Source organism: Euphorbia lathyris, chromosome 8, assembly GCF_963576675.1.
Source record: "Euphorbia lathyris chromosome 8, ddEupLath1.1, whole genome shotgun sequence".
NCBI lineage: Eukaryota > Viridiplantae > Streptophyta > Magnoliopsida > Malpighiales > Euphorbiaceae > Euphorbia > Euphorbia lathyris.
The window spans coordinates 59138925-59158464 of record NC_088917.1 but is presented as its reverse complement, the minus strand read 5'-3'; the positions used below and the strand labels follow the sequence as shown (position 1 = coordinate 59158464).

The window sequence follows — 19540 nt, the reverse complement described above, 5'->3', positions numbered from 1 at the left end:
AAATACGGGGACAAGCTCCCTTCGGGAATAAACAAAAGATGCTGCGGGAAAAAAAGGTTTGGGGGGTGCAACACGAGGACTTTCCAAGAGGTCACCTATCTTAGTACTACTCTCGCCCAAGCACGTTTAACTTCGGAGTTCTGATGGGATCCGGTGCATTAGTGCTGGTATGATCGCACCCGTCATCCTACGCTCCCTCGCCGCATATATCCCATCCCTCTCATTTAAAATATAGATAATTGAATCTAAAAATGGTAAAAATTCGTAAATTCACCAAATTTTCAGTGAAAGAAACCGATTTTATGAAAAATACGGGGACAAGCTCCCTTCGGGAATAAACAAAAGATGCTGCGGGAAAAAAAAAGAAGGTTTGGGGGTGCAACACGAGGACTTCCCAAGAGGTCACCCATCTTAGTACTACTCTCTTCCAAGCACGTTTAGCTTCGGAGTTCTGATGGGATCCGGTGCATTAGTGCTTGTATGATCGCACCCGTCATCCTACGCTCCCTCGCCGCATATATCCCATCCCTCTCATTTAAAATATAGATAATTGAATCTAAAAAATGGTAAAAATTCGTAAATTCACCAAATTTTCAGTGAAAGAAACCGATTTTAGGGAAAATACGGGCACAAGCTCCCTTCGGGAATAAACAAAAGATGCTGCGGGGAAAAAAAAGGTTTGGGGGTGCAACACGAGGACTTCCCAACAGGTCACCCATCTTAGTACTACTCTCGCCCAAGCACGTTTAACTTCGGAGTTCTGATGGGATCCGGTGCATTAGTGCTGGTATGATCGCACCCGTCATCCTACGCTCCCTCGCCGCATATATCCCATCCCTCTCATTTAAAATATAGATAATTGAATCTAAAAAATGGTAAAAATTCGTAAATTCACCAAATTTTCAGTGAAAGAAACCGATTTTAGGGAAAATACGGGGACAAGCTCCCTTGGGGAATAAACAAAAGATGCTGCGGGAAAAAAAAGGTTTGGGGGTGCAACACGAGGACTTCCCAAGAGGTCACCCATCTTAGTACTACTCTCGCCCAAGCACGTTTATCTTCGGAGTTCTGATGGGATCCGGTGCATTAGTGCTGGTATGATCGCACCCGTCATCCTACGCTCCCTCGCCGCATATATCCCATCCCTCTCATTTAAAATATAGATAATTGAATCTAAAAAATGGTAAAAATTTGTAAATTCACCAAATTTTCAGTGAAAGAAACCGATTTTAGGGAAAATACGGGGACAAGCTCCCTTCGGGAATAAACAAAAGATGCTACGGGAAAAAAAAGGTTTGGGTGTGCAACACGAGGACTTCCCAAGAGGTCACCCATCTTAGTACTACTTTCGCCCAAGCACATTTGTCTTCGGAGTTCTGATGGGATCCAGTGCATTAGTGCTGGTATGATCGCACCCGTCATCCTACGCTCCCTCGCCGCATATATCCCATCCCTCTCATTTAAAATATAGATAATTGAATCTAAAAAATGGTAAAAATTCGTAAATTCACCAAATTTTCAGTGAAAGAAACCGATTTTAGGGAAAATACGGGGACAAGCTCCCTTCGGGAATAAACAAAAGATGCTGCGGGAAAAAAAAAGGTTTGGGGGTGCAACACGAGGACTTCCCAAGAGGTCACCCATCTTAGTACTACTCTCGCCCAAGCATGTTTAACTTCGGAGTTCTGATGGGATCCGGTAGATTAGTGCTGGTATGATCGCACCGGTCATCCTACGCTCCCTCGCCGCATATATCCCATCCCTCTCATTTAAAATATAGATAATTGAATCTAAAAAATGGTAAAAATTCATAAATTCACCAAATTTTCAGTGAAAGAAACCGATTTTAGGGAAAATACGGGCACAAGCTCCCTTCGGGAATAAATAAAAGATGCTGCGGGAAAAAAAAAGATGGTTTGGGGGTGCAACACGACGACTTACCAAGAGGTCACCGATCTAGTACTACTCTCGCCCAAGCACGTTTCACTTCGGAGTTCTGATGGGATCCGGTGCATTAGTGCTGGTATGATCGCACCCGTCATTCTACGCTCCCTCGCCGCATATATCCCATCCCTCTCATTTAAAATATAGATAATTGAATCTAAAAATGGTAAAAATTCGTAAATTCACCAAATTTTCAGTGAAAGAAACCGATTTTACGAAAAATACGGGGACAATCTCCCTTCGGGAATAAACAAAAGATGTTGCGGGAAAAAAAAAGGTTTGGGGGTGCAACACGAGGACTTCCCAAGAGGTCACCCATTTTAGTACTACTCTCGCCCAAGCACGTTTATCTTCGGAGTTCTGATGGGATCCGGTGCATTAGTGCTGGTATGATCGCACCCGTCATCCTACGTTCCCTCACCGTATATATCCCATCCCTCTCATTTAAAATATAGATAATTGAATCTAAAAAATGGTAAAAATTCGTAAATTCACCAAATTTTCAGTGAAAGAAACCGATTTTAGGGAAAATACGGGGACAAGCTCCCTTGGGGAATAAACAAAAGATGCTGCGGGAAAAAAAGGTTTGGGGGTGCAACACGAGGACTTCCCAAGTGGTCACCCATCTTAGTACTACTCTCGCCCAAGCACGTTTATCTTCGGAGTTCTGATGGGATCCGGTGCATTAGTGCTGGTATGATCGCACCCGTCATCCTACGCTCCCTCGCCGCATATATCCCATCCCTCTCATTTAAAATATAGATAATTGAATCTAAAAAATGGTAAAAATTCGTAAATTCACCAAATTTTCAGTGAAAGAAACCGATTTTAGGGAAAATACGGGGACAAGCTCCCTTCGGGAATAAACAAAAGGTGCTGCGGGAAAAAAAAAGGTTTGGGGGTGCAACACGAGGACTTCCCAAGAGGTCACCCATCTTAGTACTACTCTCGCCCAAGCACGTTTAGCTTCGGAGTTCTGATGTGATCCGGTGCATTAGTGCTGGTATGATCGCACCCGTCATCCTACGCTCCCTCGCCGCATATATCCCATCCCTCTCATTTAAAATATAGATAATTGAATCTAAAAAATGGTAAAAATTTGTAAATTCACCAAATTTTAAGTGAAAGAAACCGATTTTAGGGAAAATACGGGGACAAGCTCCCTTCGGGAATAAACAAAAGATGCTGCGGGGAAAAAAAAGGTTTGGGGGTGCAACACGAGGACTTCCCAACAGGTCACCCATCTTAGTACTACTCTCGCCCAAGCACGTTTAACTTCGGAGTTCTAATGGGATCCGGTGCATTAGTGCTGGTATGATCGCACCCGTCATCCTACGCTCCCTCGCCGCATATATCCCATCCCTCTCATTTAAAATATAGATAATTGAATCTAAACAATGGTAAAAATTCGTAAATTCACCAAATTTTCAGTGAAAGAAACCGATTTTAGGGAAAATACGGGGACAAGCTCCCTTCGGGAATAAACAAAAGATGCTGCGGGAAAAAAAAAGGTTTGGGGGTGCAACACGAGGACTTCCCAAGAGGTCACCCATCTTAGTACTACTCTCGCCCAAGCACGTTTAACTTCCGAGTTCTGATGGGATCCGTTGCATTAGTGCTGGTATGATCGCACCCGTCATCCTACGCTCCCTCGCCGCATATATCTCATCCCTCTCATTTAAAATATAGATAATTGAATCTAAAAAATGGTAAAAATTCGTAAATTCACCAAATTTTCAGTGAAAGAAACCGATTTTAGGGAAAATACGGGGACAAGCTCCCTTCGGGAATAAACAAAAGATGCTGCGGGAAAAAAAGGTTTGGGGGGTGCAACACGAGGACTTTCCAAGAGGTCACCTATCTTAGTACTACTCTCGCCCAAGCACGTTTAACTTCGGAGTTCTGATGGGATCCGGTGCATTAGTGCTGGTATGATCGCACCCGTCATCCTACGCTCCCTCGCCGCATATATCCCATCCCTCTCATTTAAAATATAGATAATTGAATCTAAAAATGGTAAAAATTCGTAAATTCACCAAATTTTCAGTGAAAGAAACCGATTTTATGAAAAATACGGGGACAAGCTCCCTTCGGGAATAAACAAAAGATGCTGCGGGAAAAAAAAAGAAGGTTTGGGGGTGCAACACGAGGACTTCCCAAGAGGTCACCCATCTTAGTACTACTCTCTTCCAAGCACGTTTAGCTTCGGAGTTCTGATGGGATCCGGTGCATTAGTGCTTGTATGATCGCACCCGTCATCCTACGCTCCCTCGCCGCATATATCCCATCCCTCTCATTTAAAATATAGATAATTGAATCTAAAAAATGGTAAAAATTCGTAAATTCACCAAATTTTCAGTGAAAGAAACCGATTTTAGGGAAAATACGGGCACAAGCTCCCTTCGGGAATAAACAAAAGATGCTGCGGGGAAAAAAAAGGTTTGGGGGTGCAACACGAGGACTTCCCAACAGGTCACCCATCTTAGTACTACTCTCGCCCAAGCACGTTTAACTTCGGAGTTCTGATGGGATCCGGTGCATTAGTGCTGGTATGATCGCACCCGTCATCCTACGCTCCCTCGCCGCATATATCCCATCCCTCTCATTTAAAATATAGATAATTGAATCTAAAAAATGGTAAAAATTCGTAAATTCACCAAATTTTCAGTGAAAGAAACCGATTTTAGGGAAAATACGGGGACAAGCTCCCTTGGGGAATAAACAAAAGATGCTGCGGGAAAAAAAAGGTTTGGGGGTGCAACACGAGGACTTCCCAAGAGGTCACCCATCTTAGTACTACTCTCGCCCAAGCACGTTTATCTTCGGAGTTCTGATGGGATCCGGTGCATTAGTGCTGGTATGATCGCACCCGTCATCCTACGCTCCCTCGCCGCATATATCCCATCCCTCTCATTTAAAATATAGATAATTGAATCTAAAAAATGGTAAAAATTTGTAAATTCACCAAATTTTCAGTGAAAGAAACCGATTTTAGGGAAAATACGGGGACAAGCTCCCTTCGGGAATAAACAAAAGATGCTACGGGAAAAAAAAGGTTTGGGTGTGCAACACGAGGACTTCCCAAGAGGTCACCCATCTTAGTACTACTTTCGCCCAAGCACATTTGTCTTCGGAGTTCTGATGGGATCCAGTGCATTAGTGCTGGTATGATCGCACCCGTCATCCTACGCTCCCTCGCCGCATATATCCCATCCCTCTCATTTAAAATATAGATAATTGAATCTAAAAAATGGTAAAAATTCGTAAATTCACCAAATTTTCAGTGAAAGAAACCGATTTTAGGGAAAATACGGGGACAAGCTCCCTTCGGGAATAAACAAAAGATGCTGCGGGAAAAAAAAAGGTTTGGGGGTGCAACACGAGGACTTCCCAAGAGGTCACCCATCTTAGTACTACTCTCGCCCAAGCATGTTTAACTTCGGAGTTCTGATGGGATCCGGTAGATTAGTGCTGGTATGATCGCACCGGTCATCCTACGCTCCCTCGCCGCATATATCCCATCCCTCTCATTTAAAATATAGATAATTGAATCTAAAAAATGGTAAAAATTCATAAATTCACCAAATTTTCAGTGAAAGAAACCGATTTTAGGGAAAATACGGGCACAAGCTCCCTTCGGGAATAAATAAAAGATGCTGCGGGAAAAAAAAAGATGGTTTGGGGGTGCAACACGACGACTTACCAAGAGGTCACCGATCTAGTACTACTCTCGCCCAAGCACGTTTCACTTCGGAGTTCTGATGGGATCCGGTGCATTAGTGCTGGTATGATCGCACCCGTCATTCTACGCTCCCTCGCCGCATATATCCCATCCCTCTCATTTAAAATATAGATAATTGAATCTAAAAATGGTAAAAATTCGTAAATTCACCAAATTTTCAGTGAAAGAAACCGATTTTAGGGAAAATACGGGGACAAGCTCCCTTCGGGAATAAACAAAAGATGCTGCGGGAAAAAAAAGGTTTGGGGGTGCAACACGAGGACTTCCCAAGAGGTCACCCATCTTAGTACTACTCTCGCCCAAGCTCGTTTGACTTCGGAGTTCTGATGGGATCCGGTGCATTAGTGCTGGTATGATCGCACCCGTCATCCTACGCTCCCTCGCCACATATATCCCATCCCTCTCATTTAAAATATAGATAATTGAATCTAAAAAATGGTAAAAATTCGTAAATTCACCAAATTTTCAGTGAAAGAAACCGATTTTAGGGAAAATACGGGCACAAGCTCCCTTCGGGAATAAACAAAAGATGCTGCGGGGAAAAAAAAGGTTTGGGGGTGCAACACGAGGACTTCCCAACAGGTCACCCATCTTAGTACTACTCTCGCCCAAGCACGTTTAACTTCGGAGTTCTGATGGGATCCGGTGCATTAGTGATGGTATGATCGCACCCGTCATCCTACGCTCCCTCGCCGCATATATCTCATCCCTCTCATTTAAAATATATATAATTGAATCTAAAAAATGGTAAAAATTCGTAAATTCACCAAATTTTCAATGAAAGAAACCGATTTTAGGGAAAATACGGGGACAAGCTCCCTTCGGGAATAAACAAAAGATGTTGCAGGAAAAAAAAAGGTTTGGGGGTGCAACACGAGGACTTTCCAAGAGGTCACCCATCTTAGTAATACTCTCGCCCAAGCACGTTTCACTTCGGAGTTCTGATGGCATCCGGTGCATTAGTGCTGGTATGATCGCACCCGTCATCCTATTCTCCCTCGCCGCATATATCCCATCCCTCTCATTTAAAATATAGATAATTGAATCTAAAAAATGGTAAAAATTCGTAAATTCACCAAATTTTCAGTGAAAGAAACCGATTTTAGGGAAAATACGGGGACAAGCTCCCTTCGGGAATAAACAAAAGATGCTGCGGGAAAAAAAAAGGTTTGGGGGTGCAACACGAGGACTTCCCAAGAGGTCACCCATCTTAGTACTACTCTCGCCCAAGCACGTTTAACTTCCAAGTTCTGATGGGATCCGGTGCATTAGTGCTGGTATGATCGCACCCGTCATCCTACGCTCCCTCGCCGCATATATCTCATCCCTCTCATTTAAAATATAGATAATTGAATCTAAAAAATGGTAAAAATTCGTAAATTCACCAAATTTTCAGTGAAAGAAACCGATTTTAGGGAAAATACGGGGACAAGCTCCCTTCGGGAATAAACAAAAGATGCTGCGGGAAAAAAAGGTTTGGGGGGTGCAACACGAGGACTTTCCAAGAGGTCACCTATCTTAGTACTACTCTCGCCCAAGCACGTTTAACTTCGGAGTTCTGATGGGATCCGGTGCATTAGTGCTGGTATGATCGCACCCGTCATCCTACGCTCCCTCGCCGCATATATCCCATCCCTCTCATTTAAAATATAGATAATTGAATCTAAAAATGGTAAAAATTCGTAAATTCACCAAATTTTCAGTGAAAGAAACCGATTTTATGAAAAATACGGGGACAAGCTCCCTTCGGGAATAAACAAAAGATGCTGCGGGAAAAAAAAAGAAGGTTTGGGGGTGCAACACGAGGACTTCCCAAGAGGTCACCCATCTTAGTACTACTCTCTTCCAAGCACGTTTAGCTTCGGAGTTCTGATGGGATCCGGTGCATTAGTGCTGGTATGATCGCACCCGTCATCCTACGCTCCCTCGCCGCATATATCCCATCCCTCTCATTTAAAATATAGATAATTGAATCTAAAAAATGGTAAAAATTCGTAAATTCACCAAATTTTCAGTGAAAGAAACCGATTTTAGGGAAAATACGGGCACAAGCTCCCTTCGGATATAAACAAAAGATGCTGCGGGGAAAAAAAAGGTTTGGGGGTGCAACACGAGGACTTCCCAACAGGTCACCCATCTTAGTACTACTCTCGCCCAAGCACGTTAAACTTCGGAGTTCTGATGGGATCCGGTGCATTAGTGCTGGTATGATCGCACCCGTCATCCTACGCTCCCTCGCCGCATATATCCCATCCCTCTCATTTAAAATATAGATAATTGAATCTAAAAAATGGTAAAAATTCGTAAATTCACCAAATTTTCAGTGAAAGAAACCGATTTTAGGGAAAATACGGGGACAAGCTCCCTTGGGGAATAAACAAAAGATGCTGCGGGAAAAAAAAGGTTTGGGGGTGCAACACGAGGACTTCCCAAGAGGTCACCCATCTTAGTACTACTCTCGCCCAAGCACGTTTATCTTCGGAGTTCTGATGGGATCCGGTGCATTAGTGCTGGTATGATCGCACCCGTCATCCTACGCTCCCTCGCCGCATATATCCCATCCCTCTCATTTAAAATATAGATAATTGAATCTAAAAAATGGTAAAAATTTGTAAATTCACCAAATTTTCAGTGAAAGAAACCGATTTTAGGGAAAATACGGGGACAAGCTCCCTTCGGGAATAAACAAAAGATGCTACGGGAAAAAAAAGGTTTGGGTGTGCAACACGAGGACTTCCCAAGAGGTCACCCATCTTAGTACTACTTTCGCCCAAGCACATTTGTCTTCGGAGTTCTGATGGGATCCAGTGCATTAGTGCTGGTATGATCGCACCCGTCATCCTACGCTCCCTCGCCGCATATATCCCATCCCTCTCATTTAAAATATAGATAATTGAATCTAAAAAATGGTAAAAATTCGTAAATTCACCAAATTTTCAGTGAAAGAAACCGATTTTAGGGAAAATACGGGGACAAGCTCCCTTCGGGAATAAACAAAAGATGCTGCGGGAAAAAAAAAGGTTTGGGGGTGCAACACGAGGACTTCCCAAGAGGTCACCCATCTTAGTACTACTCTCGCCCAAGCATGTTTAACTTCGGAGTTCTGATGGGATCCGGTAGATTAGTGCTGGTATGATCGCACCGGTCATCCTACGCTCCCTCGCCGCATATATCCCATCCCTCTCATTTAAAATATAGATAATTGAATCTAAAAAATGGTAAAAATTCATAAATTCACCAAATTTTCAGTGAAAGAAACCGATTTTAGGGAAAATACGGGCACAAGCTCCCTTCGGGAATAAATAAAAGATGCTGCGGGAAAAAAAAAGATGGTTTGGGGGTGCAACACGACGACTTACCAAGAGGTCACCGATCTAGTACTACTCTCGCCCAAGCACGTTTAACTTCGGAGTTCTGATGGGATCCGGTGCATTAGTGCTGGTATGATCGCACCCGTCATCCTACGCTCCCTCGCCGCATATATCCCATCCCTCTCATTTAAAATATAGATAATTGAATCTAAAAATGGTAAAAATTCGTAAATTCACCAAATTTTCAGTGAAAGAAACCGATTTTATGAAAAATACGGGGACAAGCTCCCTTCGGGAATAAACAAAAGATGCTGCGGGAAAAAAAAAGAAGGTTTGGGGGTGCAACACGAGGACTTCCCAAGAGGTCACCCATCTTAGTACTACTCTCTTCCAAGCACGTTTAGCTTCGGAGTTCTGATGGGATCCGGTGCATTAGTGCTTGTATGATCGCACCCGTCATCCTACGCTCCCTCGCCGGTGCATTAGTGATGGTATGATCGCACCCGTCATCCTACGCTCCCTCGCCGCATATATCTCATCCCTCTCATTTAAAATATATATAATTGAATCTAAAAAATGGTAAAAATTCGTAAATTCACCAAATTTTCAATGAAAGAAACCGATTTTAGGGAAAATACGGGGACAAGCTCCCTTCGGGAATAAACAAAAGATGTTGCAGGAAAAAAAAAGGTTTGGGGGTGCAACACGAGGACTTTCCAAGAGGTCACCCATCTTAGTAATACTCTCGCCCAAGCACGTTTCACTTCGGAGTTCTGATGGCATCCGGTGCATTAGTGCTGGTATGATCGCACCCGTCATCCTATTCTCCCTCGCCGCATATATCCCATCCCTCTCATTTAAAATATAGATAATTGAATCTAAAAAATGGTAAAAATTCGTAAATTCACCAAATTTTCAGTGAAAGAAACCGATTTTAGGGAAAATACGGGGACAAGCTCCCTTCGGGAATAAACAAAAGATGCTGCGGGAAAAAAAAAGGTTTGGGGGTGCAACACGAGGACTTCCCAAGAGGTCACCCATCTTAGTACTACTCTCGCCCAAGCACGTTTAACTTCCAAGTTCTGATGGGATCCGGTGCATTAGTGCTGGTATGATCGCACCCGTCATCCTACGCTCCCTCGCCGCATATATCTCATCCCTCTCATTTAAAATATAGATAATTGAATCTAAAAAATGGTAAAAATTCGTAAATTCACCAAATTTTCAGTGAAAGAAACCGATTTTAGGGAAAATACGGGGACAAGCTCCCTTCGGGAATAAACAAAAGATGCTGCGGGAAAAAAAGGTTTGGGGGGTGCAACACGAGGACTTTCCAAGAGGTCACCTATCTTAGTACTACTCTCGCCCAAGCACGTTTAACTTCGGAGTTCTGATGGGATCCGGTGCATTAGTGCTGGTATGATCGCACCCGTCATCCTACGCTCCCTCGCCGCATATATCCCATCCCTCTCATTTAAAATATAGATAATTGAATCTAAAAATGGTAAAAATTCGTAAATTCACCAAATTTTCAGTGAAAGAAACCGATTTTATGAAAAATACGGGGACAAGCTCCCTTCGGGAATAAACAAAAGATGCTGCGGGAAAAAAAAAGAAGGTTTGGGGGTGCAACACGAGGACTTCCCAAGAGGTCACCCATCTTAGTACTACTCTCTTCCAAGCACGTTTAGCTTCGGAGTTCTGATGGGATCCGGTGCATTAGTGCTGGTATGATCGCACCCGTCATCCTACGCTCCCTCGCCGCATATATCCCATCCCTCTCATTTAAAATATAGATAATTGAATCTAAAAAATGGTAAAAATTCGTAAATTCACCAAATTTTCAGTGAAAGAAACCGATTTTAGGGAAAATACGGGCACAAGCTCCCTTCGGATATAAACAAAAGATGCTGCGGGGAAAAAAAAGGTTTGGGGGTGCAACACGAGGACTTCCCAACAGGTCACCCATCTTAGTACTACTCTCGCCCAAGCACGTTAAACTTCGGAGTTCTGATGGGATCCGGTGCATTAGTGCTGGTATGATCGCACCCGTCATCCTACGCTCCCTCGCCGCATATATCCCATCCCTCTCATTTAAAATATAGATAATTGAATCTAAAAAATGGTAAAAATTCGTAAATTCACCAAATTTTCAGTGAAAGAAACCGATTTTAGGGAAAATACGGGGACAAGCTCCCTTGGGGAATAAACAAAAGATGCTGCGGGAAAAAAAAGGTTTGGGGGTGCAACACGAGGACTTCCCAAGAGGTCACCCATCTTAGTACTACTCTCGCCCAAGCACGTTTATCTTCGGAGTTCTGATGGGATCCGGTGCATTAGTGCTGGTATGATCGCACCCGTCATCCTACGCTCCCTCGCCGCATATATCCCATCCCTCTCATTTAAAATATAGATAATTGAATCTAAAAAATGGTAAAAATTTGTAAATTCACCAAATTTTCAGTGAAAGAAACCGATTTTAGGGAAAATACGGGGACAAGCTCCCTTCGGGAATAAACAAAAGATGCTACGGGAAAAAAAAGGTTTGGGTGTGCAACACGAGGACTTCCCAAGAGGTCACCCATCTTAGTACTACTTTCGCCCAAGCACATTTGTCTTCGGAGTTCTGATGGGATCCAGTGCATTAGTGCTGGTATGATCGCACCCGTCATCCTACGCTCCCTCGCCGCATATATCCCATCCCTCTCATTTAAAATATAGATAATTGAATCTAAAAAATGGTAAAAATTCGTAAATTCACCAAATTTTCAGTGAAAGAAACCGATTTTAGGGAAAATACGGGGACAAGCTCCCTTCGGGAATAAACAAAAGATGCTGCGGGAAAAAAAAAGGTTTGGGGGTGCAACACGAGGACTTCCCAAGAGGTCACCCATCTTAGTACTACTCTCGCCCAAGCATGTTTAACTTCGGAGTTCTGATGGGATCCGGTAGATTAGTGCTGGTATGATCGCACCGGTCATCCTACGCTCCCTCGCCGCATATATCCCATCCCTCTCATTTAAAATATAGATAATTGAATCTAAAAAATGGTAAAAATTCATAAATTCACCAAATTTTCAGTGAAAGAAACCGATTTTAGGGAAAATACGGGCACAAGCTCCCTTCGGGAATAAATAAAAGATGCTGCGGGAAAAAAAAAGATGGTTTGGGGGTGCAACACGACGACTTACCAAGAGGTCACCGATCTAGTACTACTCTCGCCCAAGCACGTTTAACTTCGGAGTTCTGATGGGATCCGGTGCATTAGTGCTGGTATGATCGCACCCGTCATCCTACGCTCCCTCGCCGCATATATCCCATCCCTCTCATTTAAAATATAGATAATTGAATCTAAAAATGGTAAAAATTCGTAAATTCACCAAATTTTCAGTGAAAGAAACCGATTTTATGAAAAATACGGGGACAAGCTCCCTTCGGGAATAAACAAAAGATGCTGCGGGAAAAAAAAGGTTTGGGGGTGCAACACGAGGACTTCCCAAGAGGTCACCCATCTTAGTACTACTCTCGCCCAAGCTCGTTTGACTTCGGAGTTCTGATGGGATCCGGTGCATTAGTGCTGGTATGATCGCACCCGTCATCCTACGCTCCCTCGCCACATATATCCCATCCCTCTCATTTAAAATATAGATAATTGAATCTAAAAAATGGTAAAAATTCGTAAATTCACCAAATTTTCAGTGAAAGAAACCGATTTTAGGGAAAATACGGGCACAAGCTCCCTTCGGGAATAAACAAAAGATGCTGCGGGGAAAAAAAAGGTTTGGGGGTGCAACACGAGGACTTCCCAACAGGTCACCCATCTTAGTACTACTCTCGCCCAAGCACGTTTAACTTCGGAGTTCTGATGGGATCCGGTGCATTAGTGATGGTATGATCGCACCCGTCATCCTACGCTCCCTCGCCGCATATATCTCATCCCTCTCATTTAAAATATATATAATTGAATCTAAAAAATGGTAAAAATTCGTAAATTCACCAAATTTTCAATGAAAGAAACCGATTTTAGGGAAAATACGGGGACAAGCTCCCTTCGGGAATAAACAAAAGATGTTGCAGGAAAAAAAAAGGTTTGGGGGTGCAACACGAGGACTTTCCAAGAGGTCACCCATCTTAGTAATACTCTCGCCCAAGCACGTTTCACTTCGGAGTTCTGATGGCATCCGGTGCATTAGTGCTGGTATGATCGCACCCGTCATCCTATTCTCCCTCGCCGCATATATCCCATCCCTCTCATTTAAAATATAGATAATTGAATCTAAAAAATGGTAAAAATTCGTAAATTCACCAAATTTTCAGTGAAAGAAACCGATTTTAGGGAAAATACGGGGACAAGCTCCCTTCGGGAATAAACAAAAGATGCTGCGGGAAAAAAAAAGGTTTGGGGGTGCAACACGAGGACTTCCCAAGAGGTCACCCATCTTAGTACTACTCTCGCCCAAGCACGTTTAACTTCCAAGTTCTGATGGGATCCGGTGCATTAGTGCTGGTATGATCGCACCCGTCATCCTACGCTCCCTCGCCGCATATATCTCATCCCTCTCATTTAAAATATAGATAATTGAATCTAAAAAATGGTAAAAATTCGTAAATTCACCAAATTTTCAGTGAAAGAAACCGATTTTAGGGAAAATACGGGGACAAGCTCCCTTCGGGAATAAACAAAAGATGCTGCGGGAAAAAAAGGTTTGGGGGGTGCAACACGAGGACTTTCCAAGAGGTCACCTATCTTAGTACTACTCTCGCCCAAGCACGTTTAACTTCGGAGTTCTGATGGGATCCGGTGCATTAGTGCTGGTATGATCGCACCCGTCATCCTACGCTCCCTCGCCGCATATATCCCATCCCTCTCATTTAAAATATAGATAATTGAATCTAAAAATGGTAAAAATTCGTAAATTCACCAAATTTTCAGTGAAAGAAACCGATTTTATGAAAAATACGGGGACAAGCTCCCTTCGGGAATAAACAAAAGATGCTGCGGGAAAAAAAAAGAAGGTTTGGGGGTGCAACACGAGGACTTCCCAAGAGGTCACCCATCTTAGTACTACTCTCTTCCAAGCACGTTTAGCTTCGGAGTTCTGATGGGATCCGGTGCATTAGTGCTGGTATGATCGCACCCGTCATCCTACGCTCCCTCGCCGCATATATCCCATCCCTCTCATTTAAAATATAGATAATTGAATCTAAAAAATGGTAAAAATTCGTAAATTCACCAAATTTTCAGTGAAAGAAACCGATTTTAGGGAAAATACGGGCACAAGCTCCCTTCGGATATAAACAAAAGATGCTGCGGGGAAAAAAAAGGTTTGGGGGTGCAACACGAGGACTTCCCAACAGGTCACCCATCTTAGTACTACTCTCGCCCAAGCACGTTAAACTTCGGAGTTCTGATGGGATCCGGTGCATTAGTGCTGGTATGATCGCACCCGTCATCCTACGCTCCCTCGCCGCATATATCCCATCCCTCTCATTTAAAATATAGATAATTGAATCTAAAAAATGGTAAAAATTCGTAAATTCACCAAATTTTCAGTGAAAGAAACCGATTTTAGGGAAAATACGGGGACAAGCTCCCTTGGGGAATAAACAAAAGATGCTGCGGGAAAAAAAAGGTTTGGGGGTGCAACACGAGGACTTCCCAAGAGGTCACCCATCTTAGTACTACTCTCGCCCAAGCACGTTTATCTTCGGAGTTCTGATGGGATCCGGTGCATTAGTGCTGGTATGATCGCACCCGTCATCCTACGCTCCCTCGCCGCATATATCCCATCCCTCTCATTTAAAATATAGATAATTGAATCTAAAAAATGGTAAAAATTTGTAAATTCACCAAATTTTCAGTGAAAGAAACCGATTTTAGGGAAAATACGGGGACAAGCTCCCTTCGGGAATAAACAAAAGATGCTACGGGAAAAAAAAGGTTTGGGTGTGCAACACGAGGACTTCCCAAGAGGTCACCCATCTTAGTACTACTTTCGCCCAAGCACATTTGTCTTCGGAGTTCTGATGGGATCCAGTGCATTAGTGCTGGTATGATCGCACCCGTCATCCTACGCTCCCTCGCCGCATATATCCCATCCCTCTCATTTAAAATATAGATAATTGAATCTAAAAAATGGTAAAAATTCGTAAATTCACCAAATTTTCAGTGAAAGAAACCGATTTTAGGGAAAATACGGGGACAAGCTCCCTTCGGGAATAAACAAAAGATGCTGCGGGAAAAAAAAAGGTTTGGGGGTGCAACACGAGGACTTCCCAAGAGGTCACCCATCTTAGTACTACTCTCGCCCAAGCATGTTTAACTTCGGAGTTCTGATGGGATCCGGTAGATTAGTGCTGGTATGATCGCACCGGTCATCCTACGCTCCCTCGCCGCATATATCCCATCCCTCTCATTTAAAATATAGATAATTGAATCTAAAAAATGGTAAAAATTCATAAATTCACCAAATTTTCAGTGAAAGAAACCGATTTTAGGGAAAATACGGGCACAAGCTCCCTTCGGGAATAAATAAAAGATGCTGCGGGAAAAAAAAAGATGGTTTGGGGGTGCAACACGACGACTTACCAAGAGGTCACCGATCTAGTACTACTCTCGCCCAAGCACGTTTAACTTCGGAGTTCTGATGGGATCCGGTGCATTAGTGCTGGTATGATCGCACCCGTCATCCTACGCTCCCTCGCCGCATATATCCCATCCCTCTCATTTAAAATATAGATAATTGAATCTAAAAATGGTAAAAATTCGTAAATTCACCAAATTTTCAGTGAAAGAAACCGATTTTATGAAAAATACGGGGACAAGCTCCCTTCGGGAATAAACAAAAGATGCTGCGGGAAAAAAAAAGAAGGTTTGGGGGTGCAACACGAGGACTTCCCAAGAGGTCACCCATCTTAGTACTACTCTCTTCCAAGCACGTTTAGCTTCGGAGTTCTGATGGGATCCGGTGCATTAGTGCTTGTATGATCGCACCCGTCATCCTACGCTCCCTCGCCGCATATATCCCATCCCTCTCATTTAAAATATAGATAATTGAATCTAAAAAATGGTAAAAATTCGTAAATTCACCAAATTTTCAGTGAAAGAAACCGATTTTAGGGAAAATACGGGCACAAGCTCCCTTCGGGAATAAACAAAAGATGCTGCGGGGAAAAAAAAGGTTTGGGGGGTGCAACACGAGGACTTTCCAAGAGGTCACCCATCTTAGTACTACTCTCGCCCAAGCACGTTTAACTTCGGAGTTCTGATGGGATCCGGTGCATTAGTGCTGGTATGATCGCACCCGTCATCCTACGCTCCCTCGCCGCATATATCCCATCCCTCTCATTTAAAATATAGATAATTGAATCTAAAAAATGGTAAAAATTCGTAAATTCACCAAATTTTCAGTGAAAGAAACCGATTTTAGGGAAAATACGGGGACAAGCTCCCTTCGGGAATAAACAAAAGATGCTGCGGGAAAAAAAGGTTTGGGGGGTGCAACACGAGGACTTTCCAAGAGGTCACCTATCTTAGTACTACTCTCGCCCAAGCACGTTTAACTTCGGAGTTCTGATGGGATCCGGTGCATTAGTGCTGGTATGATCGCACCCGTCATCCTACGCTCCCTCGCCGCATATATCCCATCCCTCTCATTTAAAATATAGATAATTGAATCTAAAAATGGTAAAAATTCGTAAATTCACCAAATTTTCAGTGAAAGAAACCGATTTTATGAAAAATACGGGGACAAGCTCCCTTCGGGAATAAACAAAAGATGCTGCGGGAAAAAAAAAGAAGGTTTGGGGGTGCAACACGAGGACTTCCCAAGAGGTCACCCATCTTAGTACTACTCTCTTCCAAGCACGTTTAGCTTCGGAGTTCTGATGGGATCCGGTGCATTAGTGCTGGTATGATCGCACCCGTCATCCTACGCTCCCTCGCCGCATATATCTCATCCCTCTCATTTAAAATATAGATAATTGAATCTAAAAAATGGTAAAAATTCGTAAATTCACCAAATTTTCAGTGAAAGAAACCGATTTTAGGGAAAATACGGGCACAAGCTCCCTTCGGATATAAACAAAAGATGCTGCGGGGAAAAAAAAGGTTTGGGGGTGCAACACGAGGACTTCCCAACAGGTCACCCATCTTAGTACTACTCTCGCCCAAGCACGTTAAACTTCGGAGTTCTGATGGGATCCGGTGCATTAGTGCTGGTATGATCGCACCCGTCATCCTACGCTCCCTCGCCGCATATATCCCATCCCTCTCATTTAAAATATAGATAATTGAATCTAAAAAATGGTAAAAATTCGTAAATTCACCAAATTTTCAGTGAAAGAAACCGATTTTAGGGAAAATACGGGGACAAGCTCCCTTGGGGAATAAACAAAAGATGCTGCGGGAAAAAAAAGGTTTGGGGGTGCAACACGAGGACTTCCCAAGAGGTCACCCATCTTAGTACTACTCTCGCCCAAGCACGTTTATCTTCGGAGTTCTGATGGGATCCGGTGCATTAGTGCTGGTATGATCGCACCCGTCATCCTACGCTCCCTCGCCGCATATATCCCATCCCTCTCATTTAAAATATAGATAATTGAATCTAAAAAATGGTAAAAATTTGTAAATTCACCAAATTTTCAGTGAAAGAAACCGATTTTAGGGAAAATACGGGGACAAGCTCCCTTCGGGAATAAACAAAAGATGCTACGGGAAAAAAAAGGTTTGGGTGTGCAACACGAGGACTTCCCAAGAGGTCACCCATCTTAGTACTACTTTCGCCCAAGCACATTTGTCTTCGGAGTTCTGATGGGATCCAGTGCATTAGTGCTGGTATGATCGCACCCGTCATCCTACGCTCCCTCGCCGCATATATCCCATCCCTCTCATTTAAAATATAGATAATTGAATCTAAAAAATGGTAAAAATTCGTAAATTCACCAAATTTTCAGTGAAAGAAACCGATTTTAGGGAAAATACGGGGACAAGCTCCCTTCGGGAATAAACAAAAGATGCTGCGGGAAAAAAAAAGGTTTGGGGGTGCAACACGAGGACTTCCCAAGAGGTCACCCATCTTAGTACTACTCTCGCCCAAGCATGTTTAACTTCGGAGTTCTGATGGGATCCGGTAGATTAGTGCTGGTATGATCGCACCGGTCATCCTACGCTCCCTCGCCGCATATATCCCATCCCTCTCATTTAAAATATAGATAATTGAATCTAAAAAATGGTAAAAATTCATAAATTCACCAAATTTTCAGTGAAAGAAACCGATTTTAGGGAAAATACGGGCACAAGCTCCCTTCGGGAATAAATAAAAGATGCTGCGGGAAAAAAAAAGATGGTTTGGGGGTGCAACACGACGACTTACCAAGAGGTCACCGATCTAGTACTACTCTCGCCCAAGCACGTTTAACTTCGGAGTTCTGATGGGATCCGGTGCATTAGTGCTGGTATGATCGCACCCGTCATCCTACGCTCCCTCGCCGCATATATCCCATCCCTCTCATTTAAAATATAGATAATTGAATCTAAAAATGGTAAAAATTCGTAAATTCACCAAATTTTCAGTGAAAGAAACCGATTTTATGAAAAATACGGGGACAAGCTCCCTTCGGGAATAAACAAAAGATGCTGCGGGAAAAAAAAAGAAGGTTTGGGGGTGCAACACGAGGACTTCCCAAGAGGTCACCCATCTTAGTACTACTCTCTTCCAAGCACGTTTAGCTTCGGAGTTCTGATGGGATCCGGTGCATTAGTGCTTGTATGATCGCACCCGTCATCCTACGCTCCCTCGCCGCATATATCCCATCCCTCTCATTTAAAATATAGATAATTGAATCTAAAAAATGGTAAAAATTCGTAAATTCACCAAATTTTCAGTGAAAGAAACCGATTTTAGGGAAAATACGGGCACAAGCTCCCTTCGGGAATAAACAAAAGATGCTGCGGGGAAAAAAAAGGTTTGGGGGGTGCAACACGAGGACTTTCCAAGAGGTCACCCATCTTAGTACTACTCTCGCCCAAGCACGTTTAACTTCGGAGTTCTGATGGGATCCGGTGCATTAGTGCTGGTATGATCGCACCCGTCATCCTACGCTCCCTCGCCGCATATATCCCATCCCTCTCATTTAAAATATAGATAATTGAATCTAAAAAATGGTAAAAATTCGTAAATTCACCAAATTTTCAGTGAAAGAAACCGATTTTAGGGAAAATACGGGGACAAGCTCCCTTGGGGAATAAACAAAAGATGCTGCGGGAAAAAAAAGGTTTGGGGGTGCAACACGAGGACTTCCCAAGAGGTCACCCATCTTAGTACTACTCTCGCCCAGGCTCGTTTAGCTTCGGAGTTCTGATGGGATCCGGTGCATTAGTGTTGGTATGATCGCACCCGTCATCCTACGCTCCCTCGCCACATATATCCCATCCCTCTCATTTAAAATATAGATAATTGAATCTAAAAAATGGTAAAAATTCGTAAATTCACCAAATTTTCAGTGAAAGAAACCGATTTTAGGGAAAATACGGGGACAAGCT

The 19540-nt window shown here is 43.1% G+C and overlaps 63 non-coding genes across 63 annotated transcripts; all 63 read right to left on the bottom strand.

Moving 5' to 3' along the window:
• Positions 1–62: 62 nt before the first annotated feature.
• On the bottom strand, positions 63–181 carry LOC136204628 (5S ribosomal RNA). The gene has a single exon (XR_010675460.1). It is a non-coding gene; the product is annotated as a 5S ribosomal RNA (ribosomal RNA).
• A 192-nt stretch (positions 182–373) lies between these two features.
• Positions 374–492, bottom strand: LOC136204783 (5S ribosomal RNA). The gene has a single exon (XR_010675609.1). It is a non-coding gene; the product is annotated as a 5S ribosomal RNA (ribosomal RNA).
• Positions 493–682: 190 nt separating this feature from the next.
• On the bottom strand, positions 683–801 carry LOC136204730 (5S ribosomal RNA). Its single transcript, XR_010675556.1, has one exon. It is a non-coding gene; the product is annotated as a 5S ribosomal RNA (ribosomal RNA).
• A 189-nt stretch (positions 802–990) lies between these two features.
• Positions 991–1109, bottom strand: LOC136204907 (5S ribosomal RNA). Its single transcript, XR_010675720.1, has one exon. It is a non-coding gene; the product is annotated as a 5S ribosomal RNA (ribosomal RNA).
• A 189-nt stretch (positions 1110–1298) lies between these two features.
• On the bottom strand, positions 1299–1417 carry LOC136204802 (5S ribosomal RNA). The gene has a single exon (XR_010675627.1). It is a non-coding gene; the product is annotated as a 5S ribosomal RNA (ribosomal RNA).
• A 190-nt stretch (positions 1418–1607) lies between these two features.
• Positions 1608–1726, bottom strand: LOC136204722 (5S ribosomal RNA). Its single transcript, XR_010675548.1, has one exon. It is a non-coding gene; the product is annotated as a 5S ribosomal RNA (ribosomal RNA).
• Positions 1727–1919: 193 nt separating this feature from the next.
• Positions 1920–2037, bottom strand: LOC136204866 (5S ribosomal RNA). Its single transcript, XR_010675687.1, has one exon. It is a non-coding gene; the product is annotated as a 5S ribosomal RNA (ribosomal RNA).
• Positions 2038–2226: 189 nt separating this feature from the next.
• LOC136204543 (5S ribosomal RNA) lies at positions 2227–2345 on the bottom strand. The gene has a single exon (XR_010675378.1). It is a non-coding gene; the product is annotated as a 5S ribosomal RNA (ribosomal RNA).
• A 188-nt stretch (positions 2346–2533) lies between these two features.
• On the bottom strand, positions 2534–2652 carry LOC136204962 (5S ribosomal RNA). The gene has a single exon (XR_010675772.1). It is a non-coding gene; the product is annotated as a 5S ribosomal RNA (ribosomal RNA).
• Positions 2653–2842: 190 nt separating this feature from the next.
• Positions 2843–2961, bottom strand: LOC136204385 (5S ribosomal RNA). Its single transcript, XR_010675228.1, has one exon. It is a non-coding gene; the product is annotated as a 5S ribosomal RNA (ribosomal RNA).
• Positions 2962–3151: 190 nt separating this feature from the next.
• LOC136204315 (5S ribosomal RNA) lies at positions 3152–3270 on the bottom strand. Its single transcript, XR_010675160.1, has one exon. It is a non-coding gene; the product is annotated as a 5S ribosomal RNA (ribosomal RNA).
• A 190-nt stretch (positions 3271–3460) lies between these two features.
• LOC136204676 (5S ribosomal RNA) lies at positions 3461–3579 on the bottom strand. The gene has a single exon (XR_010675506.1). It is a non-coding gene; the product is annotated as a 5S ribosomal RNA (ribosomal RNA).
• A 189-nt stretch (positions 3580–3768) lies between these two features.
• LOC136204627 (5S ribosomal RNA) lies at positions 3769–3887 on the bottom strand. Its single transcript, XR_010675459.1, has one exon. It is a non-coding gene; the product is annotated as a 5S ribosomal RNA (ribosomal RNA).
• A 192-nt stretch (positions 3888–4079) lies between these two features.
• Positions 4080–4198, bottom strand: LOC136204782 (5S ribosomal RNA). The gene has a single exon (XR_010675608.1). It is a non-coding gene; the product is annotated as a 5S ribosomal RNA (ribosomal RNA).
• A 190-nt stretch (positions 4199–4388) lies between these two features.
• Positions 4389–4507, bottom strand: LOC136204719 (5S ribosomal RNA). Its single transcript, XR_010675545.1, has one exon. It is a non-coding gene; the product is annotated as a 5S ribosomal RNA (ribosomal RNA).
• A 189-nt stretch (positions 4508–4696) lies between these two features.
• Positions 4697–4815, bottom strand: LOC136204896 (5S ribosomal RNA). Its single transcript, XR_010675710.1, has one exon. It is a non-coding gene; the product is annotated as a 5S ribosomal RNA (ribosomal RNA).
• Positions 4816–5004: 189 nt separating this feature from the next.
• LOC136204801 (5S ribosomal RNA) lies at positions 5005–5123 on the bottom strand. Its single transcript, XR_010675626.1, has one exon. It is a non-coding gene; the product is annotated as a 5S ribosomal RNA (ribosomal RNA).
• A 190-nt stretch (positions 5124–5313) lies between these two features.
• On the bottom strand, positions 5314–5432 carry LOC136204721 (5S ribosomal RNA). Its single transcript, XR_010675547.1, has one exon. It is a non-coding gene; the product is annotated as a 5S ribosomal RNA (ribosomal RNA).
• A 193-nt stretch (positions 5433–5625) lies between these two features.
• LOC136204865 (5S ribosomal RNA) lies at positions 5626–5743 on the bottom strand. The gene has a single exon (XR_010675686.1). It is a non-coding gene; the product is annotated as a 5S ribosomal RNA (ribosomal RNA).
• A 188-nt stretch (positions 5744–5931) lies between these two features.
• Positions 5932–6050, bottom strand: LOC136204583 (5S ribosomal RNA). Its single transcript, XR_010675416.1, has one exon. It is a non-coding gene; the product is annotated as a 5S ribosomal RNA (ribosomal RNA).
• Positions 6051–6240: 190 nt separating this feature from the next.
• LOC136204634 (5S ribosomal RNA) lies at positions 6241–6359 on the bottom strand. Its single transcript, XR_010675465.1, has one exon. It is a non-coding gene; the product is annotated as a 5S ribosomal RNA (ribosomal RNA).
• A 190-nt stretch (positions 6360–6549) lies between these two features.
• On the bottom strand, positions 6550–6668 carry LOC136204820 (5S ribosomal RNA). Its single transcript, XR_010675644.1, has one exon. It is a non-coding gene; the product is annotated as a 5S ribosomal RNA (ribosomal RNA).
• Positions 6669–6858: 190 nt separating this feature from the next.
• On the bottom strand, positions 6859–6977 carry LOC136204654 (5S ribosomal RNA). Its single transcript, XR_010675485.1, has one exon. It is a non-coding gene; the product is annotated as a 5S ribosomal RNA (ribosomal RNA).
• Positions 6978–7166: 189 nt separating this feature from the next.
• On the bottom strand, positions 7167–7285 carry LOC136204626 (5S ribosomal RNA). The gene has a single exon (XR_010675458.1). It is a non-coding gene; the product is annotated as a 5S ribosomal RNA (ribosomal RNA).
• Positions 7286–7477: 192 nt separating this feature from the next.
• LOC136204669 (5S ribosomal RNA) lies at positions 7478–7596 on the bottom strand. The gene has a single exon (XR_010675499.1). It is a non-coding gene; the product is annotated as a 5S ribosomal RNA (ribosomal RNA).
• A 190-nt stretch (positions 7597–7786) lies between these two features.
• Positions 7787–7905, bottom strand: LOC136204615 (5S ribosomal RNA). Its single transcript, XR_010675447.1, has one exon. It is a non-coding gene; the product is annotated as a 5S ribosomal RNA (ribosomal RNA).
• Positions 7906–8094: 189 nt separating this feature from the next.
• LOC136204884 (5S ribosomal RNA) lies at positions 8095–8213 on the bottom strand. Its single transcript, XR_010675699.1, has one exon. It is a non-coding gene; the product is annotated as a 5S ribosomal RNA (ribosomal RNA).
• Positions 8214–8402: 189 nt separating this feature from the next.
• LOC136204800 (5S ribosomal RNA) lies at positions 8403–8521 on the bottom strand. Its single transcript, XR_010675625.1, has one exon. It is a non-coding gene; the product is annotated as a 5S ribosomal RNA (ribosomal RNA).
• Positions 8522–8711: 190 nt separating this feature from the next.
• On the bottom strand, positions 8712–8830 carry LOC136204720 (5S ribosomal RNA). Its single transcript, XR_010675546.1, has one exon. It is a non-coding gene; the product is annotated as a 5S ribosomal RNA (ribosomal RNA).
• Positions 8831–9023: 193 nt separating this feature from the next.
• LOC136204854 (5S ribosomal RNA) lies at positions 9024–9141 on the bottom strand. Its single transcript, XR_010675676.1, has one exon. It is a non-coding gene; the product is annotated as a 5S ribosomal RNA (ribosomal RNA).
• Positions 9142–9333: 192 nt separating this feature from the next.
• LOC136204781 (5S ribosomal RNA) lies at positions 9334–9452 on the bottom strand. Its single transcript, XR_010675607.1, has one exon. It is a non-coding gene; the product is annotated as a 5S ribosomal RNA (ribosomal RNA).
• A 240-nt stretch (positions 9453–9692) lies between these two features.
• On the bottom strand, positions 9693–9811 carry LOC136204819 (5S ribosomal RNA). The gene has a single exon (XR_010675643.1). It is a non-coding gene; the product is annotated as a 5S ribosomal RNA (ribosomal RNA).
• Positions 9812–10001: 190 nt separating this feature from the next.
• LOC136204653 (5S ribosomal RNA) lies at positions 10002–10120 on the bottom strand. The gene has a single exon (XR_010675484.1). It is a non-coding gene; the product is annotated as a 5S ribosomal RNA (ribosomal RNA).
• Positions 10121–10309: 189 nt separating this feature from the next.
• On the bottom strand, positions 10310–10428 carry LOC136204624 (5S ribosomal RNA). The gene has a single exon (XR_010675456.1). It is a non-coding gene; the product is annotated as a 5S ribosomal RNA (ribosomal RNA).
• Positions 10429–10620: 192 nt separating this feature from the next.
• LOC136204668 (5S ribosomal RNA) lies at positions 10621–10739 on the bottom strand. Its single transcript, XR_010675498.1, has one exon. It is a non-coding gene; the product is annotated as a 5S ribosomal RNA (ribosomal RNA).
• Positions 10740–10929: 190 nt separating this feature from the next.
• Positions 10930–11048, bottom strand: LOC136204614 (5S ribosomal RNA). The gene has a single exon (XR_010675446.1). It is a non-coding gene; the product is annotated as a 5S ribosomal RNA (ribosomal RNA).
• Positions 11049–11237: 189 nt separating this feature from the next.
• LOC136204878 (5S ribosomal RNA) lies at positions 11238–11356 on the bottom strand. The gene has a single exon (XR_010675693.1). It is a non-coding gene; the product is annotated as a 5S ribosomal RNA (ribosomal RNA).
• A 189-nt stretch (positions 11357–11545) lies between these two features.
• On the bottom strand, positions 11546–11664 carry LOC136204799 (5S ribosomal RNA). The gene has a single exon (XR_010675624.1). It is a non-coding gene; the product is annotated as a 5S ribosomal RNA (ribosomal RNA).
• Positions 11665–11854: 190 nt separating this feature from the next.
• Positions 11855–11973, bottom strand: LOC136204717 (5S ribosomal RNA). The gene has a single exon (XR_010675544.1). It is a non-coding gene; the product is annotated as a 5S ribosomal RNA (ribosomal RNA).
• A 193-nt stretch (positions 11974–12166) lies between these two features.
• On the bottom strand, positions 12167–12284 carry LOC136204853 (5S ribosomal RNA). Its single transcript, XR_010675675.1, has one exon. It is a non-coding gene; the product is annotated as a 5S ribosomal RNA (ribosomal RNA).
• A 188-nt stretch (positions 12285–12472) lies between these two features.
• LOC136204582 (5S ribosomal RNA) lies at positions 12473–12591 on the bottom strand. The gene has a single exon (XR_010675415.1). It is a non-coding gene; the product is annotated as a 5S ribosomal RNA (ribosomal RNA).
• A 190-nt stretch (positions 12592–12781) lies between these two features.
• LOC136204632 (5S ribosomal RNA) lies at positions 12782–12900 on the bottom strand. Its single transcript, XR_010675464.1, has one exon. It is a non-coding gene; the product is annotated as a 5S ribosomal RNA (ribosomal RNA).
• Positions 12901–13090: 190 nt separating this feature from the next.
• LOC136204818 (5S ribosomal RNA) lies at positions 13091–13209 on the bottom strand. The gene has a single exon (XR_010675642.1). It is a non-coding gene; the product is annotated as a 5S ribosomal RNA (ribosomal RNA).
• A 190-nt stretch (positions 13210–13399) lies between these two features.
• Positions 13400–13518, bottom strand: LOC136204652 (5S ribosomal RNA). Its single transcript, XR_010675483.1, has one exon. It is a non-coding gene; the product is annotated as a 5S ribosomal RNA (ribosomal RNA).
• A 189-nt stretch (positions 13519–13707) lies between these two features.
• On the bottom strand, positions 13708–13826 carry LOC136204623 (5S ribosomal RNA). Its single transcript, XR_010675455.1, has one exon. It is a non-coding gene; the product is annotated as a 5S ribosomal RNA (ribosomal RNA).
• Positions 13827–14018: 192 nt separating this feature from the next.
• Positions 14019–14137, bottom strand: LOC136204667 (5S ribosomal RNA). Its single transcript, XR_010675497.1, has one exon. It is a non-coding gene; the product is annotated as a 5S ribosomal RNA (ribosomal RNA).
• Positions 14138–14327: 190 nt separating this feature from the next.
• Positions 14328–14446, bottom strand: LOC136204612 (5S ribosomal RNA). The gene has a single exon (XR_010675444.1). It is a non-coding gene; the product is annotated as a 5S ribosomal RNA (ribosomal RNA).
• A 189-nt stretch (positions 14447–14635) lies between these two features.
• On the bottom strand, positions 14636–14754 carry LOC136204870 (5S ribosomal RNA). The gene has a single exon (XR_010675690.1). It is a non-coding gene; the product is annotated as a 5S ribosomal RNA (ribosomal RNA).
• Positions 14755–14943: 189 nt separating this feature from the next.
• LOC136204797 (5S ribosomal RNA) lies at positions 14944–15062 on the bottom strand. The gene has a single exon (XR_010675622.1). It is a non-coding gene; the product is annotated as a 5S ribosomal RNA (ribosomal RNA).
• A 190-nt stretch (positions 15063–15252) lies between these two features.
• LOC136204716 (5S ribosomal RNA) lies at positions 15253–15371 on the bottom strand. The gene has a single exon (XR_010675543.1). It is a non-coding gene; the product is annotated as a 5S ribosomal RNA (ribosomal RNA).
• A 193-nt stretch (positions 15372–15564) lies between these two features.
• LOC136204852 (5S ribosomal RNA) lies at positions 15565–15682 on the bottom strand. Its single transcript, XR_010675674.1, has one exon. It is a non-coding gene; the product is annotated as a 5S ribosomal RNA (ribosomal RNA).
• Positions 15683–15874: 192 nt separating this feature from the next.
• On the bottom strand, positions 15875–15993 carry LOC136204780 (5S ribosomal RNA). Its single transcript, XR_010675606.1, has one exon. It is a non-coding gene; the product is annotated as a 5S ribosomal RNA (ribosomal RNA).
• A 191-nt stretch (positions 15994–16184) lies between these two features.
• On the bottom strand, positions 16185–16303 carry LOC136204455 (5S ribosomal RNA). The gene has a single exon (XR_010675299.1). It is a non-coding gene; the product is annotated as a 5S ribosomal RNA (ribosomal RNA).
• A 189-nt stretch (positions 16304–16492) lies between these two features.
• LOC136204622 (5S ribosomal RNA) lies at positions 16493–16611 on the bottom strand. Its single transcript, XR_010675454.1, has one exon. It is a non-coding gene; the product is annotated as a 5S ribosomal RNA (ribosomal RNA).
• Positions 16612–16803: 192 nt separating this feature from the next.
• LOC136204666 (5S ribosomal RNA) lies at positions 16804–16922 on the bottom strand. Its single transcript, XR_010675496.1, has one exon. It is a non-coding gene; the product is annotated as a 5S ribosomal RNA (ribosomal RNA).
• A 190-nt stretch (positions 16923–17112) lies between these two features.
• LOC136204611 (5S ribosomal RNA) lies at positions 17113–17231 on the bottom strand. Its single transcript, XR_010675443.1, has one exon. It is a non-coding gene; the product is annotated as a 5S ribosomal RNA (ribosomal RNA).
• Positions 17232–17420: 189 nt separating this feature from the next.
• Positions 17421–17539, bottom strand: LOC136204857 (5S ribosomal RNA). The gene has a single exon (XR_010675679.1). It is a non-coding gene; the product is annotated as a 5S ribosomal RNA (ribosomal RNA).
• A 189-nt stretch (positions 17540–17728) lies between these two features.
• LOC136204796 (5S ribosomal RNA) lies at positions 17729–17847 on the bottom strand. The gene has a single exon (XR_010675621.1). It is a non-coding gene; the product is annotated as a 5S ribosomal RNA (ribosomal RNA).
• A 190-nt stretch (positions 17848–18037) lies between these two features.
• Positions 18038–18156, bottom strand: LOC136204715 (5S ribosomal RNA). Its single transcript, XR_010675542.1, has one exon. It is a non-coding gene; the product is annotated as a 5S ribosomal RNA (ribosomal RNA).
• A 193-nt stretch (positions 18157–18349) lies between these two features.
• Positions 18350–18467, bottom strand: LOC136204850 (5S ribosomal RNA). The gene has a single exon (XR_010675672.1). It is a non-coding gene; the product is annotated as a 5S ribosomal RNA (ribosomal RNA).
• A 192-nt stretch (positions 18468–18659) lies between these two features.
• On the bottom strand, positions 18660–18778 carry LOC136204779 (5S ribosomal RNA). The gene has a single exon (XR_010675605.1). It is a non-coding gene; the product is annotated as a 5S ribosomal RNA (ribosomal RNA).
• A 191-nt stretch (positions 18779–18969) lies between these two features.
• LOC136204443 (5S ribosomal RNA) lies at positions 18970–19088 on the bottom strand. The gene has a single exon (XR_010675284.1). It is a non-coding gene; the product is annotated as a 5S ribosomal RNA (ribosomal RNA).
• Positions 19089–19277: 189 nt separating this feature from the next.
• On the bottom strand, positions 19278–19396 carry LOC136204691 (5S ribosomal RNA). The gene has a single exon (XR_010675520.1). It is a non-coding gene; the product is annotated as a 5S ribosomal RNA (ribosomal RNA).
• Between the last annotated feature and the right edge of the window lie 144 nt (positions 19397–19540).